The 18,558-nt window shown below is 39.0% G+C and overlaps 1 long non-coding RNA gene across 1 annotated transcript in view; it reads left to right on the top strand.

Moving 5' to 3' along the window:
• Positions 1-3,625: 3,625 nt before the first annotated feature.
• 5430437J10Rik (RIKEN cDNA 5430437J10 gene) overlaps positions 3,626-18,558 on the top strand; it is a 98,666-nt gene continuing 83,733 nt past the window's right edge. The window contains exon 1 of the long non-coding RNA NR_045274.2: positions 3,626-3,663. This is a non-coding gene — a long non-coding RNA (RIKEN cDNA 5430437J10 gene). The remainder of the gene's footprint in view (positions 3,664-18,558) is intronic.

Here is an 18,558-nt window from a genome sequence, read left to right on the forward strand (position 1 = left end):
TTAAGTAAGAGGTTCTCTTCCAGAACCAAAGCTGATTTAAGTCATCAGGTAAATAATACCCATGAGGAAGATCTAGGTGTCTTCCTGATTGGTTAGTGGTTATTATATTGGTTATAAAATATAGTATAAATATGAACTTCTATCAATAGTAAACTCAGATATAGGCAATCTATGGCTTCCGAGAGAGAAGGAGAAAGAGAAGGGGTGTGTCATAAGACTTAACAGGGAAGGACTGGGAGGGGTAGGAGGGGTCTGTAGATCATTTAAGCAATAGTCATGCTTGAAAGTCTCAAAGTGATTAAAATTAAATAACAGCAATAAAACCCACAGTTTATATTGTATGTCCAATTTATGATGTTTTCTCCTGGTATTTGTTCATGAGTTTATAGTGCAGGTATCTATATGGATGCATGCACACATATGCAGGTAGAGGACAAAAGCCAACCTTGGATATCAGTACTCAAGAGCTGTGTACCTTGGTTGTTCTGTTTGTTTGTTTATTTTTGAGAACCTTGTTTGTTCTCTCTTTTGAACCTGGGACTCACTAATTAGTTTACACTATCTGACCAGCAAGCATAGGGACTGTCCTGTTTCAGCTTCTCCAGCACTGCAGTTACAAGGGCACAACACTGTGCCCAGCTTTTAAAGTGGGTGCTGTGGCCCAAACTGAGGCTCGCCTACTTCCATGGTAAACCAATGGCTGGGTTTGCAGAGCCACACAATGCATTCATATTCATTACAGCCCTATACTTAGACAGGACTGGGTGTGGTGGGAGGAGCCAGTGGTTCAGTCTAGCGTTGATCTGTTTAGTTCAGCTTCCTTGGCTATCTTTGTTATGTTACCTTTATCTTCTTAGCATCGCCTTGGTGATAGTATATGTGGCTGGGTGTGAATTGAGGGGGCAGCAGCAAGAGTTGCTCTAAACTTTGTTAAGATCTGAGTGCCAGAGGCAGAGAGAATTGGCTCTCAGAAGGAGGGGGTGTAGTTGGGAATGTGTGGGAGGGCTATTAACATCTGGTTTCTTTCCTGCTGGCTTGTTCCACAAACTTCTTTCTTCTAAGACATCTCTGTGTGTCTTATCATATTTATTTATTTTTCTCTGCTGAGCACCCAAGGAAGCTAAGAGCTGGCTAAAGTTTGCAAATGAAGATCAGCTATAAACCACACTGTCCCTTAGTAGTGTGGCCCTTGCAGGAGAACTTACATGTTCTCCATCCAACACAAGGCTGTAGAGCACACGGTAGCTGATGTCACACCCCCTTTTTGGCATCTACACCCTATTTTGTAAAGTTAGGAGATCTCAAGACCATAAAAAATGTCCTAGGGTACTGTCCTAATTCAAATACACATGCATGAACATATGCATGCACACAAGCACTTATGCACCTATACATGCACGCATTCATACATGCACACATGCACACATGTTACCTTCTGAAATGATTTTTTTGTCTGTGACGCATTCTTTTTGCCCCTTTCTTCACATTTTGAGCCTTGGTTTCACAACATCACCTTGGCTTCTGGGTGGAATTGACAACTCTCTGTTCTTCCCATAGGGTCACCAGCTGATGGTGGAATGAGCTGGCATCCATTCTGAAGCTGCTATCTGTTGGAATGCTTTCAGACAAAGCAGGAAATAAAAAGGAAAATTTTAGGAATTAAAGACAATTTCCATGGAATAAGAAAATCCCTACTGATAATTTCCCCAGACATACTTAGAGAACCTATGTAAACAGAAAAAGAAAATTTCAAAGATTTAATCAGAGCCAAGGCCCAGAATATAACAGAAAGGCTAAAGACATTACAGGGAAGAATGTGGTCTTCAGAAAAGGATCAGAGAGAGTTTAAGAACAGTGATAGGGCTGTAATAGGCTCCAAACGTTCTGTGGTCTTCAGTTTTGCACACTAGTTTATGTTGACTAGTACCAAGAGACTGAAATCCTAGCAGCTGGGCAGACCTAGGATGCCAACTAAGGTGGCTAATAGTCTATTGGGACTATGGGAGCACTTGGTTTGTGGCTAGTATAGACTGTGACATACTCAAAGTGTAAGATGCTCACCATGTTCTGATGACTGCATATGGGGAAAAAACAGCAGAAAAAAGGTGCTCATTAATAGTCTAACATTGATTAGATACTGAAATGATGAGTATTTTGAACATGTTAAGTTAAAATGTATTACTGAAATTAATCTTAATCTATGAAAAAAAAAAAACCTGTCCTTACTAGAAAATTGAAAACTATACCTGTGGTTCCTGTGAGTAGCCTGTATTCCATTTCTAGCATGTAGTGTAGACTTGGGCACAGCAAAGCTTTGTGTAGGAAGCTTAGCTGGCTGGGCTTCAGTGTATGCATCTCTGAAAGTCAGGAGCAAAGATGACTGGAAGGACTTGGTCCTCAAAGGCTTTGATCACATTCTTTCTTCAGTCCATGATTAACCTTGAGAAAATGACTTCTTATGAATATCGACTTATGCTTTCACGTTGGTGACACATTACCTTGGACATATTAGGTCTCCCAATGTTAGTCAGTTTGCAAATAATCTCTAAGTATAGCTCATTATTTATGGTAGCAAATGGAGATGTGCAGCTCAACATATTGAGAAACCCAGGGTGGAGAGCGTAGGGCAAGGGTCACAGAGTGAATCACAGCCTGGGTTTGAATTGGCATCTCTATGAGTCATTCTTGAGTTTAACCACTAGACAAATTTCCTCTTGAGAAATACTAAGTGTGATGGATCTTTCCCACCAGCATTCCAAGGACTGTTGAATCGGTGTCTGCCAAGATAATTATTAAGTAATAAAAGTGAGGTGGGCGACATGAAATTTCGTGGATCCTAGCCAGGAGCGATGTGTTATCTGTGTAAGAAACTGGCCCAATCTGAGACGTTTAAAGGGAACACAGTGATGTTATGTCTTTAGGGAGACATGGAGGGAATCCCACTGCAGAAGTGAAAGTGCTACTTCCTGCTTTTTAAAAAATCATTTCAAAATGGAAACGTATTTAGAAAAATGCCAAGACCAGGTTCATGGTGCTTTTTCACAAGGCTGAGGCCCCAGTTGGGTGGGAGTGAGAACTTGCATAAATTCTTTTCTGTCCCAAGAGGTATTTGAGCAGTGTGCTTCTACATGATGAAGCCGGTTACATCTGTGAACATGGTTACACCTGTGAGGTAGGCATATTTAAGCTTTCGAGGGTTGTAGTTCATGGCACTGAGCTTTGGTCCCATGATACTGCATGCACAACTTTCCTGTGGCAGTGATTGCAATCTGGTGAGCACCAGCATCTCTGCTCACAGCTGCTCTTTGTATCCCGCAGGTGAAGGAATTTAGTGTTTCTTTAGCATTTATTTTTTTAATACTGAGGAATGTAGGTACTTGTAGCCACATTGGTAGTGGTTTGTGAGAATTGAGGAATTGAGCCTAGCTATGTGACCACTCTCCACCCTCAGAAAAAAAAAAAAAAAAGAAAAGGGAAGAGAGAACTCAGGATGTAAAAGGCCTCTCATTGAGAGACTAGCCAGTTGGGATAGGAAGCCATGAGCTGCCAATCCACAGCACCTCCTATTGTAGCTAGAAAAGGGTGGGATGAAGATGGCTTTTACATCTCTAGGACGGAGGTGTTAGAAGCTGGATCAGGGACTGGATCAGAGGATCAGGGGAGGTAAGGTAATTTGTATGAGGAATTAGAGCTGCAGATACTTATGAAAGCTATGGGGAAGGACCAACCTAGAGCAGTGATTCATGCAGATAAAGATGGTAGGCTACCCAATCAGGGAGTCTAATACATAAGTTTGAAGATTTTGTTCTCTCTCTAGTGTAATCTCTGTCATATAACCCTATATTTAGACAAGAAAGAATTCACTATAGAGGCTGAGCAGTGGTGCTCCAGGAACTTGTCTACTGTGGGGTAGATTCATGATAACCTACTTAAGGCGGCAGCCACTAGAAGAAGGAAGAGTCAACACAGAATGCAAAGCATGGTATTTTGTTTTTATTTTTCAAGCTACTTCATCTGGGATTTAATGGGTAAGTTACAGTTAATTTTTAAAAATTTATTTATTTATTTACACCCCAAATGCTGCTGCCCCTCCTACTGGTCTTCCCTTCATGGAGTTCCTCCTGTCCTCTCCCACTGACACAGGACAAGGTATGCAGCAGCCCTCTGCTACATATGTGCCGGGGTCCTTGGTCCAGCCCAGGTATGGTGTTTGCTTGGTGGCTCAGCCTCTGAGAGCTCCCAGGGGTCCAGGATTTTTGACACAGTTAGTCTTTCAGTAGGGTTCCTATCCCCTTCAGGGCCTTCAATCCCATAAGGGTCCTGGAAGTGGTTATCTGCATCTTTTTGGTCAGCTGCTGGGTGGAGCTTCTCAGAGGACAGTCATGCTAGGCTTCTGTCTGTAAGCTTAACAGAGAATCATTAATAGTGTCAGGAATTGGTGCTTGCCTAAGGGATGGGTCTCAAGTTGGACCAGCTATTGGTTGGTCATTCCTTCATTCTCTGCTCCATTTGGCCCTGCATTTCTCTTAGACAGGACACATTTTGGGTTGAAAGTTTTGTGGGTGGGTTGGTGTCCTTAGCCCTCCACTGGGGTCCTTCCTGACTACAGGAGGTAGTGTCTTCAGGTCCATGTCCCCACTGATAGGCATCTCCACTAGGTTACCCTCATTGACTCCTGGGAGCCTCCCCTATCTCAGTTCTCAGGGACAGCCTAGAAATCCACTCCCCCCATCTCTGGCAGCTGCAGATTTCCATTTATTATCCTGGTCTTCTGGGCCTTACTCTTGTCTCTGGCCACACCTGATCCTGTCCTCCTGTTTCCCTCATGCTCCTCTCTCCCATCCACTTTCCTCCCTCCCCTTGCCTCCCTTTACTATTATGTTTCCCTTCTAAGTGGGATACAAGCATCCTCACTTGGGTCTTCTTGTTTAACTTCTTTGGGTCTGTGGGTGTATCATGAGTATCCTGTTTTTTATGGCTAATATCCACTTAGTAGTGAGTACATACCATGCATATATTTTTGGGTCTGGGTTACCTCAGTCAGGATGATATTTTCTAGTTCCATCCACTTGCCTGAAAAATTCTTGATGGTCTTGTTTTTAATAGCTGATTAGTATTCCATTGTGTAAATGAACCACACTCTCTGTATCCATTTTTCCATTAAGGGACATCTGGATTGTTTCCAGCTTCTGGCTATTATGAATAAGGCTGTTATGAACATAATGGAGCATGTGTCCTTGTGGTATGGTGGAGCATCTTTTAGATATATGTCCAGGAGTGGAATAGCTGGATCTTTAGGTAGAACCATTTCCAAGTTTTTGAGAAAACACCAGATTGATTTCCAGAGTGGTTGTTGCAATTTGCAATCCCACCAACAATGGAGAAATGCCCTCTTTCTCCACATTCTTGCCAGCCCATGCTGTCATTTGAATTTTTGATATTAGCTATTCTGATTGGGGCAAGGTGGAATCTCAAGGTCATTCTCATTTGCTTTTCCCTGACAGCTAAGCTTGTTGTACATGGTGTTCATAATCTGTTGTTTAACAAAAGGATAAATTGTTGTAATTCTCAGAAAGGATTATTGTATCAACTTCAACAAGTTTAAAATCATGTCTTTAAATTATCTTGTTAATTTAGATTAGCATCTGATGATCAATGGCTATGTGAAAACTCTTTTAACTGTTCCAGATGTTTCATTTAACTCATCAGCAAATCACAGAGACTCAGGGATCCACTCAACTCATGCCACTTTCACAATCACACAGAAGTGAGAGGTCTATATCTCAACATCACAGATCAGGAACCAGACCGATGAAGTTCTAGAGCTGACTGTGACAGTCAGCCAATAAGTGGTATATCTAGAAGTTAGATAAAGGTTTCTTCAAGAGTTTTTATGAGTAATTAGAAAGTGTAAGTATTAAGTATTTTATATTTATGAGTAATTAGAAAGTATAAGTATTAGAAAGTATAAGTATTAAGTATTTTATATTTATGAGTAATTAGAAAGTATACGTATTAAGTATTTTATATTATTTGTGACTATTGAGAAGGGTGTTGTTTCCCTAATTTCTTTCTCAGCCTGTTTATCCTTTGTGTACAGAAAGGCCATTGACTTGTTTGAATTAATTTTATATCCAGATACTTCATTGAACCTGTTTATCAGGTTTAGGAGTTCTCTGTGGAATTTCTAGGGTCACTTATATATCCTATCCTATCATTTGCAAAAAGTGATATTTTGACTTCTTCCTTTCCAATTTGTATCCCCTTGATGTCCTTTTGTTGTGGAATTGCTTTGGCTAGGACTTCAAGTACAATGTGGACTATGTAGGGAGAAAGTGGGCAGCCTTGTCTAGTCCCTGATTTTAGTGGGATTGCTTCCATCTTCTCACCATTTACTTTGATGTTGGCTACTGTTTGCTGTAGATTGCTTTTATCATGTTTAGGTATGGGCCTTGAATTCCTGATCTTTCCAAGACTTTATCATGAATGGGTATTGGATTTTGTCAAATGCTTTCTCCGCATCTAAGGAGATGATCATGTGGTTTTTTTTTTTTCATTGAGTTTCTTTATATAATGGATTATGTTGATGGATTTCCGTATATTAAACCATCCCTGCATCCCTGGAATAAAACCTACTTGGTCAGGATGGATGATTGTTTTGATGTGTTCTTGGATTCGGTTAGGAAGAAATTTATTGAGGATTTTTGCATCGATATTCATAGGGGAAATTGTTCTAAAGTTCTCTATCTTTGTTGGGTCTTTCTGTTGTTTAGGTATCAGAGTAATTGTGGCTTCATAGAATGAGTTGGGTAGAGTACATTCTGCTTCTATTTTGTGGAATAGTTTTTGAAAAACTGGAATTAGATCTTCTCTGAAGGTCTGATATAAGTCTGCACTAAACCCATCTGGTCCTGGGCTTTTTTTGGTTGGGAGACTATTAATGACTGCTTCTATTTCTTAAGGGGATATAGGACTGTTTAGATCATTAACCTGATCCTGATTTAACTTTGTTACCTGGTATCTCTCTAGAAACTTGTCCTTTTCATTCAGGTTCTCCAGTTGTGTTGAGTATAGCCTTTCATAGAAGGATCTGATGGTGTTCTGGATTTCTTCAGGATCTGTTGTTATGGCTCCCTTTTCATTTCTGAGTTTGTTAATTAGGATGCAGTCCCTGTGCCCTTTAGTGAGTCTGGCTGAGGGTTTATTTATCTTGTTGATTTTCTCAAAGAACCAGCTCCTCCTTTGGTTGATTCTTTGAATAGTTCTTTTTGTTTCCACTCGGTTGATTTCAGCCCTGCGTTTGAATATTTCCTGCCATCTACTCCTCTTGGGTGAATTTGCTTCTTTTTGTTCTAGAACTTTTAGTTGTGCTGTCAAGCTGCTAGTGTGTGCTCTCTCTAGTTTCTTTTTGGAGGCACTCAGCGCTATGAGTTTTCCTCTTAGAAATGCTTTCATTGTGTCCCATAAGTTTGGGTATGTTGTGGCTTCATTTTCATTAAACTCTAAAAAGTCCTTAATTTCTTTCTTTATTCCTTCCTTGATCAAGGAATCATCGAGAAGAGTGTTGTTCAGTTTCCATGTGAAAGTTGGCTTTCTATTATTTATGTTTTTATTGAAAATCAGCCTTAGTCCATGGTGATCTGATAGGATGCATGGGACAATTTCAATATTTTTGTATCTGTTGAGGCCTGTTTTGTCACCAATTATATGGTCAATTTTGGAGAAGGTAGCATGAGGTGCTGAGAAGGTATATGCTTTTGTTTTAGGATAAAATGTTCTGTAGATATCTGTCAGATCCATTTGTTTCATAACTTCTGTTAGTTTCACTGTGTCCGTGTTTAGTTCCTGTTTCCATGATCTGTCCATTGATTAAAGTGGTGTGTTGAAGTCTCCCAGTATTATCGTGTGAGGTGCAACGTGTGCTTTGAGCTTTAGTATAGTTTCTTTAATGAATGTGGCTGCCCTTGTATTTGGAGCATAGATATTCAGAATTGAGAGTTCCTCTTGGAAGATTTTACCTTTGATGTGTTTGAAGTGCCCCTCCTTGTCTTTTTTGATGACTTTGGGTTGTATGTCGATTTTATTACATATTAGAATGTCTACTCCAGCTTGTTCCTTCAGACCATTTGCTTGGAAAATTGTTTTCCTCCCTTTCATTCTGAGGTAGTGTCTGTCTTTTTCCCTGAGATTGGTTTCCTATAATCAGTAGAATGTTGAGTCCTGTTTGTGTAGCCAGTCTGTTAGTCTATGTGTTTTTATTGGGGAATTGAGTCCATTGATATTAAGAGATATTAAGGAAAAGTAATTGTTGTTTCGCATTATTATTATTATTATTATTATTATTATTATTATTTTTGTTAAAGTTGGCATTCTGTTCTTGTGGCTGTCTTTTATGTTTGTTGAAGGATTAATTTCTTGCTTTTTCTAGGACGTTGTTTCTGTCTTTTTATTGTTTTTTTTTTCTGTTATTATCCTTTGAAGGGCTGGATTCTTGGAAAGATAATGTGTGAATTTGGTTTTGTCATGAAATACTTTGGTTTATCCATCTATGGTAATTGAAAGTTTGGCTGGGTATAGTAGTCTGGGCTGGCATTTGTGTTCTCTTAGGGTCTGTATAACATCTGTCCAGGATCTTCTGGCTTTCATAGTCTCTGGTGAAAAATCTGGTGTAATTCTGATAGGCCTGACTTTATATGTTACTTCACCTTTTTACCTTACTGCTTTTAATATTCTTTCTTTATTTAGTGCATTTGTTGTTCTGATTATTATGTGTCAGGAGGAATTTCTTTTCTGGTCCAGTCTATTTGGCGTTCTGTAGACTTCTTGTATGTTCATGGGCATCTCTTTCTTTAGGTTTGGGAAGTTTTCTTCTATAATTTTGTTGAAGATATTTGCTGGCCCTTTAAGTTGAAAATCTTCATTCTCATCTACTCCTATTATCCGTAGGTTTGGTCTTCTCATTGTGTCCTGGATTTCCTGGATGTTTTGAGTTAGGATTTTTGCATTTTGCATTGTCTTTGATTGTTGTGCTGATGTTCTCTATGGAATCTTCTGCACCTGAGATTCTCTCTTCCATCTCTTGTATTCTGTTGCTGATGCTCGCATCAATGGTTCCAGATTTCTTTCCTAGGATTTCTATCTCCAGCTTTGCATCACTTCGGCTTTTTTTTTTATTGTGTCCACTTCCCTTTTTACCATATTGTGTCTAGTATGGTTTTGTTCATTTCCATCACCTGTTTGGATTTGTTTTCCTCTTTTTCTTTAAGGACTTGTAACTCTTTAGCAGTGTTCTCCTGTATTTCTTTAAGTGAGTTATTAAAGTCCTTCTTGATATCCTCTACCATCATCATGAGACATGCCTTTAAATCCGGGTCTAGCTTTTCGGGTGTGTTGGGGTACCCAGGACTGGGTGAGGTGGGAGTGCTGTGTTCTGATGATGGTGAGTGGTCTTGGTTTCTGTTAGTAAGATTCTTACATCTATGTGTGTCCAGGACAAAAAGGCTAGTGAGTTTGGAGTTTGGTAGTCTCTATGGTTTCCTGTATCTACTCAGGATCTTGCGATATATTGCTTGTGGCAAGAAAGTACTATTATATATTGTATTATTCATTATAAATTGAATTTAATACTTAAATTAGTTCCATTTTATACAAAATGTTTGCAGTTTTAAGATTTATCATATATAGTAGTTTTCCTCTAATTTACTATAAAATGTTTTACTGTATATATGACTATATGTAACTTGAAGAATTGCCAAGTTTACCTTATATTGTCTTCAGAGAAATACCAAAAGTACCAAAAAACCTTCCTCCAGTCTGTTGTTGAAATACTCATGTAGTGTATGACTTCTATCAGACTGGTTGAAATGCTCATGTCAATATCACCAACAAAAGGGCCAAGCCAGAGAACTTAGAGCTATGGTTCATCAGGTGGAAAGGTGGACAAATATTCCAATGCCTACCAATTAATCAGAAGAGCCATTCAAAGTACAAGGTGATTGTCCCAAGGTCAATTGGATTGATGGCTTCACACAAACCATGATGAGTGACTAGGGGATGTGGGGAAGTAATTCTTAGCTTTATGAGGAGACTTTGCCGGCTGGGTAACTCCTTCTAGGCCTTATATTAATTTGCTTTGCAACTCTCTCAGTCCTCTTAGTGAACTATTATGTTTCTCATGGCAGTTCATATTCATAACCCCAAACCTCTCAGGGGCCTGTTTGATTCTTCAGTTGTCTTGCAACCATTTAGGCAGGCTCAGGAGTCTAAAAGTTCTCTCTCTCTCTCTCTCTCTCTTTCTTTCTTTCTTTCTTTCTTTCTTTCTTTCAAACTGTCATTGCCCTTGAAATTTTATTGGATTTTTAGTACTGGTTTTGTATTGCCTGCGTTTAAACTTTCTTTGTTAGACTAAAGTTATACTTTGTATTTGTTTATTATTTATATGAGCCATGCATGGTACCATGTTCCTATAATCCCAGACCTAGGGAGGTGGAGGCAAGTGGTTCAGAGGTTCAAGACAAATCTCAACCCATCTCACTTAGCCTGTAGATAGAAAAGACAGAAAAGATGGAAACCTGGAGACCTCTTTGTTTGGACTAGGAGGTAGAGCTTTCATATATGACTGGAAAGGATTTCTTGGCTACATAACGAGCTGGTCTACATGAGAGTCCATCAAAATAAAATACCAACAAAACAAAATAGTCAAACAAATGAAAGTCATCTTCCCAATAAATAATGACATCTTATTCTGGAGAAAAATATGTTTTTATTAGCATATACTTATGTATTTTACCATTGAGCACTATACAATGAGCTTCTATTTTATTAGAAATTACTGTTAATCTCTTAATAATCACATGTAATCTCTTGTACTAACATGTTTATCTAGTATGTCTAATTATAAGTTAAAATTTATCATTAATATTCATGCATGTATGTTTATGGGGAAAAGTTAGAATGTTTGGGTTTGGTAGTTTTTGAGGTTCCTAGCATCTACCATGGGTCTTGGGATGTATTCCTTGTGGAAAGTGTGGACTACTGTGTATTGCACTATTCATCATGTGTTGAATTTATTGCTTAAATCAGTTGCAGTGTACATAAAATGTCTGCAGTTATAAGTTTTATTACACATTATACTTTTTCTTGGATTTACTCTAAGATGTCTTGTTATATATGAGAGTTTAATAAATGATTTCCGTGACAATTACCAAAAGTCAGATCACTTAAAGAAGTCTGCTGAAGCTGACATATACTGCTCTGGGATTGCTAGGTGTAATTAGTGAGATTCAAGCTGTAATAGTTGCTTCAAACTTTTAATTCAGGTTTAGAGTGGCCTATTAGGCAGGATAGCATTGTCTGTGACAATCTTAAGTATGGTACTAGCTGGCAGCTCAAGATGAAAGGGCTGCCTTTCCCTAAAAGCCAGAATGAGGAAGCTATAGTAGCATGCTGGAAGTTTAATCTTTAAGGTTAGTGAAAATGGGAATTATAAGATATAAAATATTTACAGTTGAGAGAGAGAGAGACAGAGACAGAGACAGAGACAGAAAGGAGGAATTGTTGAGGGAGGATAGAGACAAACTGAAGGAATATAGACATTCTATCTAACTGACTTAACTTTCCAGGTAGAAATAAAAATAAGTCTATTTCTAGGATATATATATATATGTATATATATATATTTGTCATAAATGAATACTTTGAGGATGCTAATAAGTAGAACTTTAGAAGCACAGACTCAATTGGATTTGTAATATTCTTTCTTTCTCTCTCTCTCTCTCTCTCTCTCTCTCTCTGTCTCTCTAGCTTTTGGACAAGTACAGATTACAAATAAATCTAAACATGGTGCTCTTTTCTTCTTTCTCTCTTGTGCTACATACATGATGTACTCACCAAAGTTCCCTTTGCACCTTATCTCAGAAGAAGTCAAAATATATTTTAGAAATAGAGGAGAAGAATGTCAGTGGACTGGGGAAAAAAGTGTGACTCAAAACACAAGTCAAAGACAGAATAAAAGACCAGGAAAACACACGGCTTCTAAAAATACGTTCCATGGTTAGACAGCTTTGATGGTCAGGAGGATTTCTTGAGGTTCTTTCTACCTATTGATTTGTTTGCCCTGAGGAGTGTTAAAACTCAGTAAAGCCCTTGTCCAGTGGGCCAACAAATCATCCTTCAAGCTGAAATCAGATCGGCCCAAATCTGGAAGGAGTGAAAACATGTTTGGAAATCTAGCAGATGTGTAGTAAAAGTTACTGCTGTTAGCCAGAAGTCACATTCCCCATCACATCTAAGTCGCTTCAGCAGTAAGTGGTTAACATACTAGTACGTTCACAGGCAGCTTTACTGAATCTCTCTCCTTGCCTGGAGATATGTCCTCCAACATTGGACTTAGTGCTCTACACCTAAATCATCTTTTATTTTGTCTAACATTTAGGAGGATTTCTGGTAGTTCAAACTGAGGGAAGGGTACAAGATTTCTGTCTTGGGGATTTTGTGTCTGTCTCATAAGAGTTTGCCTATGGGGAGTGAGTGCTAATGTAGAGGCAACGACTTCAGCAGGCCAAAGATGCTTTCACCTGGAGGCTTTTCCTGACTTGCTCTTTTCCACAGCCATTAGTCAGGCAGCATGTGTGTGTGACAGAGCTAGGGTGTGGAGCATGCTTTCATTATAACCTTGTTAGATAGGCCGTGCATGAGTAACTAGTAAATGTGTCTTCAAACCTTTGATGCAGTCAACATTGGCCACTAAAAGGAACCCAAGGTATGCATGATTGGTTTCCCACCCCGCCCCCAACAAGTCTTGTTTTTTATCTCCATGTTCCCAATCCCATTGAATGTGAACATCTTGAGCAGATGGAGGGAGTATGAACACATCTTTGGAGTCATTTTAAAATTCCTTGAAAACCCAGATTGCTGTAGAATAGCAAAGACAGAGAGAAGGAGAAATGGAGAGAAACCACAGCCAGTAGGCTCAGGCTGTCCCCTGTGATGAACTCTCTTGGCTGGCAACTGGGAACCAAAGAACACTGTTCTCATCTCTTCATAGCTCTGCATCATGAAACTGTCACTTAAGACACATTTTATCTCTCTTAGGATTAGCAGAATGGGTCAAGGCCATAGCAAAGTGTTTGTTATTGTCTTCTCTTAGCAGATCTTTGACATCACCATTTCACCATGCACCAGAATTATCCCCTCCCCGTTCTGCCAACCCTGAGCTCCCCTCCTGCTCTGCTTTGAGTCCTGCTTATATTCAGGAACTGATGATGGTTTCTGACTGGTCATTTCTTACCTGCCTTTGGGCTTGGGTCTGAATAAGGAAAAACAATAGCTTGAGGGTGATGGGAGGTGGACTTGTCTTTAAGAGAATTCTAGCAAGAGGCTGTGGTTAAAAATAAGTCTTTAGAGCTCCGTGCATCTAGTAAAATTTTCTTTTTAAAAGTCTGTAATGTTTGGAACACTAGAAACCAAGACAAAGTAAACTTTACCATTCCCCCCAATTCGCAGCACAGGTGACTTTTTGTGGGGCATCTCAGCTTCCCTGAAGATGAACCAGGGTTATATTCTGTGCAGTTATCAGTGACTGTTAGGGCATGTTGAGACGTTGGGTGTGTAGTTCCTTGCAACTACCACACTTCCTTCACCCACCCAGCTAGTTCTGATCCCTCTATTGATTGCATCTGGCCGTTTCTAAAGTTATACTAGATTTGCAGATAGATGTGATGGCTTACTAATACTTTTTGTTCTGTGGAGCTGACATTTTCGCTTATCTGTTGGACAATCACAGGCCACTTTTTTTTTCAGTTGTAAAATATCGAATGAGACTGTGATACATTTTCTAGAGTCCTATCCTGGTTTGTATTGGTGCCATGGATAGGTATTTTCAACTGGATTTTAATCTCTCTCTCTCTCTCCCTCTCTCTCTCTGCATGTGTGAGTGAACATGTTTGTCATGTGTAAGTGTATTTGGTTGGCAAAACAGCTATAATACTGCACTTTAGACCAATGGTGCTTTGGTTGCAAAAAATGAGAGCAATTTGAAGTTATTAACTTTTGGCTTCTTTTGTAGGAGGAACCAATTTTTTTGTAAATGTTGACACCAGTAGGAAGTGAATAGAGCTAAATGAACAAGGGAGAGGGATGAGTTTGACTTTCAACCTTTTAGCCATGAGGCATCGGATGAAAATATAGCTTAGTGATCAGCGGGGGGAGTATTGTATACATTGAATAATTTGAATAATTTGGCTGTCCCAACTCAAGAGATACTAATTTTTGTGTCAAGTGATATTTATTAGGTGTGGCAGTTACTGCAGTAGACAAGGTCCAGGACTAGACGTCACAGACTATGGGGAGATGAAAACGAGGAAATAGGTGAACATAAAATATACAATCAGGCTTCACAAGAGATATGAGAAGTGATAAAGCAGAGACGTGAATGGGGTACAAAAGTCATCCTTGATAATACATGCAGGATGGAGAGAATGTGAGGAAGGAAAAGAGGGAGGGAAGACAGAGAAAGGGGAGAGTAGAAGAGGGAGAGATGAGAAGGGGAGGAGAAGGAGAACACAGTGGGTGGAAGAGGAGGAGGGAGAGGAGGAGGAGGAGACAGCTGGGCTATATCATGGAGACTTTGATCTCTGCTAGCTGCAAAACCTTGGAAGGTTTCAAAATGTGGAATGGGTATCATCTGACATCTGGGTCTCAAAGATCACTGGGGCACCATTGCCTTTACAGATCACTGGCCATATATCATTGGTAGCATAAAACACTGTATTCTCTGAACAATTATCAGGAAATCTCATGATACTTTACATGAAAATCTAATAGCTAAAGACTCCAGAACTGCCTGGAAAAAGCAACAATTGGGACAACCATGAAATAGATGACTATATCTAATGGCTCCTAACTAGCAGGGAAAGAAACTGTATTTTAAAAATAGAATGCCAAGAAAATACATATCCTTACCTGATCTGCTTGTCATATATGCACTTCCACAGAAGTGTCAGGAGCCTGCTGGTTCTCAGCTGCTTATCATTTTTCCTAGGTGCTGAGTCAGACAAAGGGCCCTGGGTGATGACTGAATCACATGAAACTTGTCTCTGCCGTTACTAGTGAATGATGCCTCTAAATAAGTGCAAACAAGGACACCGTGTAAGTCACTTCTTAGAGGCTTGAATGAGGACAAAATGAGTCAGTCGAGAAACATCATTCTTTACAGTATAAGCACTCAATGAGAGTTACCTAGCCATTCAACCCAGGTAGAGGACCGTGATTTGAGATGTAGCTCTCAATACTGAAGTGATAGTATATTAGTACTAGATTATAGTCTAGCTAGGAGCCTGAATTTGATTCCTAAGTTTTGGGAATGGCCTCTGGCTTTTTGCTGGATAAAAGATTTATTTTAAAACATAATGTTTAGAATGTGGGATTTTAAAAAATACACATCACTGGGGAAATATAATTAGGATGTGAGCATTTCTTTTTGATCATATTTGTTCTATAACCATATATATGTAAATATATATTACTATATTACTAACATAAAGTATTACTAATATGTATTTAGTAATATAGCAATATACTGACACATATGTGTATATATTAGTAATATATTAATATACTGATATATATGTACATATATATATACACACATATATATTAGTAATATAGTTTGTTTGCTGTAATGTGTATGATTTAAGTAACTGACTTAAAATTTACATTGAATTTGCTATCAGTCTTGAACAATTCTAAAACTCACCATTTCCTATCTCCATCAATGCTATGTACAACACTTTAAACAATGCAATATATGTAAGACAAACAATAATTCTGAACACATCCTCATGGAAAGAATGAAAATTCCTGATATATTTTCCCATCTCTGTTCTGAGCCTTGAAGTCATGTTTAGAGAAAAACATCCCATCTCTTTGCCGTTTGTAAATCTCCTAATCCCTTGAGTGCATGTGAAGTGAACGCTTTGTTTTGGCAATGAATTAAAAATTCCCTTCTTTCATTTCCTCCTCCTTCCATATTTTCCGTCTCCCACTTTGTTCTCCTCCTCTGTCCTTTCTTTTGTGGTTGCAGAGGATCTAACTGTACGCAGGCAGCCATGGGAGGAGTGATGTATGCTGAACTCACACTGTCACTCTTGCTGTAAATCACACGCTCTCGCATCAGACTCTTCCCCCCGCTCCTTGCTTTGAGAATGGTGACCTCAGTTGATGTAGATTTTCACTGCAAAATAATATTTTATACAGTGATATAAAATAATAGAGGATGATTTGTTTGCTGACACACCAGGACAGTGAAAGCAGAGTCATTCATCAAAATTGTCCACCACACAACTGTAACTGAGATACATATCCACCTTTTCCCTGATACATTAGGAGAACAAGAGATAAACATTGAGTTTCAAGACAGGGCAGTTCAGGTGAGTTGACTGAAATGTCCTGTTTTAACCCATTCAGAAAAGTAAACCTGGTTTCAACCAGTTGCTTAATTTTCTATTTCTCTGTTTTCCTATTTCCACCTTACATGAAAGGTGAACTTGGAGGATGAAGTCTTCTTGTGATTTGTTTCTGTTTTTCAGATCTTCTGTGTCTGCTCAGCTCATTGGAACAACCATTGTATTTTGTAGGTTTGTTTTTGCCTTGAGTCAGAATCACAAATAAAGTTAAGCAAGATCTTAAAACTATATATTATAATTTTGATTTTTTATTACATTTGTTCTTTGACAGTTTTATACATGCATATAGTGTTGGTTGTTCCTCCTAACTCCTCCTTTCTTATGTCCCTTGTGTACCTGCTCCCTGTGCCCTTCCTTACATGTCTCCTGCCCACATCTACTCTCTTTGTTTTGCTACCCATGGATTTTAATCAGTTTGTACGGCTACAGTTTGGAAATATCCATTGGAGCCTGGTGTGCTCACCCAGTGAGTTTGCAACTAAAGACTTTCTTCCACCATCAGTAGCCAAAAGTTTAGCAGGGAAGAGTAGAGTGACTCATGGGCCTATCCCAATGCATGACTGGCCATTGACAGGTTCTGTAGATAGAATATCTGTGTACTGTATGGATACATCACCTGCCAGTTATAAAACCTATGGCAAGGCATGGGACATTTCCCTGGGAAGATGTGACAAGATGGACTCATGGTACCTGAGCATAGGTAATCAGCCATGTGGCAGAATGACCATCAGAATAAATGGGTTTTATTTATCATATTAAGTTATGATCTAGCGAGAGAGGAGCCTAGCTCTATGGCTAAGGTATTAGTAAATATATTTTCAGTCTAAGTCTTATATCTGTGAGCATGGGTCTGGGGCGAAGAACCAGACATAACTTTTATAAGGCTCTGCCTTATGTTTGCAATGTCTCTGTTGTGCCTTGAAGGTAGATAGCATTTTGCAGCCTTTTTTTTTTTTTTCTTAAAATTTTACAGGTCTTGCATTCTTTCTACCCGTTTGCAGTATTTCCTGTGTCTTAGAAGTGGTGGTGTGTATGCCCTGTTTAGTGCTGATCTCTCAGCAACCATTTATTGCAAGCACATAACGAGCAGCCACAAGTCTCTGCATTCACCACTGCTCACTGTCTGGGCAGATGGTGGCAGATGGCACAGTGTGCTCTGGAGGCCAACGGTCTCATAACCTTTCTGGGCAGGGTATTTTTGGGGAGGGAAACATGTCTAATGCTAACCTTTGACAGCAGAAACTAAAGTATAAGAAGAAAGGTTGGAGTTGCAGGAAAATAGAAAACCCAAAGGGATTTGGTATCCTGCATTTGCTGCAGTCTTTCTTAAAAACAAGGTCGCTAAGAATTCCATTCTGGATAAAGCATAGGAAAGCCAGAAAGATATCAGAAAGGTAGAGTTGGACAATTTGCTTCTGAATAATTATTAGGTTTAAAGTCAGCAATTGCATGATTTATAGTAAGAGATTAACGATTCTGTGCTATCTTTGAGATTTATAGAAAAGTAAATTATAACAAGTCTAATTATTACAGTAAGTGAATCTGTTAGTCAGTGTTTATTCTTCACTCTGTGTTCCATAAGTCACCTAGGCTGGTAGAAACATAGCGATATGCTGCTGCTGATCTCTGATCTGATATAAATAGTGGAGTTGTAACATATTTATAAAGCTAGGAAACTTAGAATAATTCTAAGATTCATGAGATTTTTTTGGTATGAAACTGAAAAGGGCATCAGTTATAGGTCGACATATTAATACACCAATGCTGTGTTTTGGAGGCTGTTGGAAGAAGATTTTGAAATATTGGGCACTATAATTATTTCTTTTGCAAATGAGTAACTTAGTTAAGGAGAAAGTCTGGGGCTTCCTTTGGCCTTGGGTAGTCTCATTTTCATGATGGAGTAGGGATGTTTCAGAATTAAGTGACAGATGTCATGTCTGATGAGTATTTTGAGAAGCATTAAATTGCATCTGGAGCACTTTTTCAGGGCATATCTGATCAGATGCTCGCAGATACCACCTGCACATTTCCTTAGCTACAGACATCTGTGGGTGGGGAAGAGAAGGAGGGAAGGGCACCAGTAGCCTTGGTGCAT

The sequence above is a fragment of the Mus musculus genome, chromosome 15, assembly GCF_000001635.26.
Source record: "Mus musculus strain C57BL/6J chromosome 15, GRCm38.p6 C57BL/6J".
Classification (NCBI taxonomy): domain Eukaryota; kingdom Metazoa; phylum Chordata; class Mammalia; order Rodentia; family Muridae; genus Mus; species Mus musculus.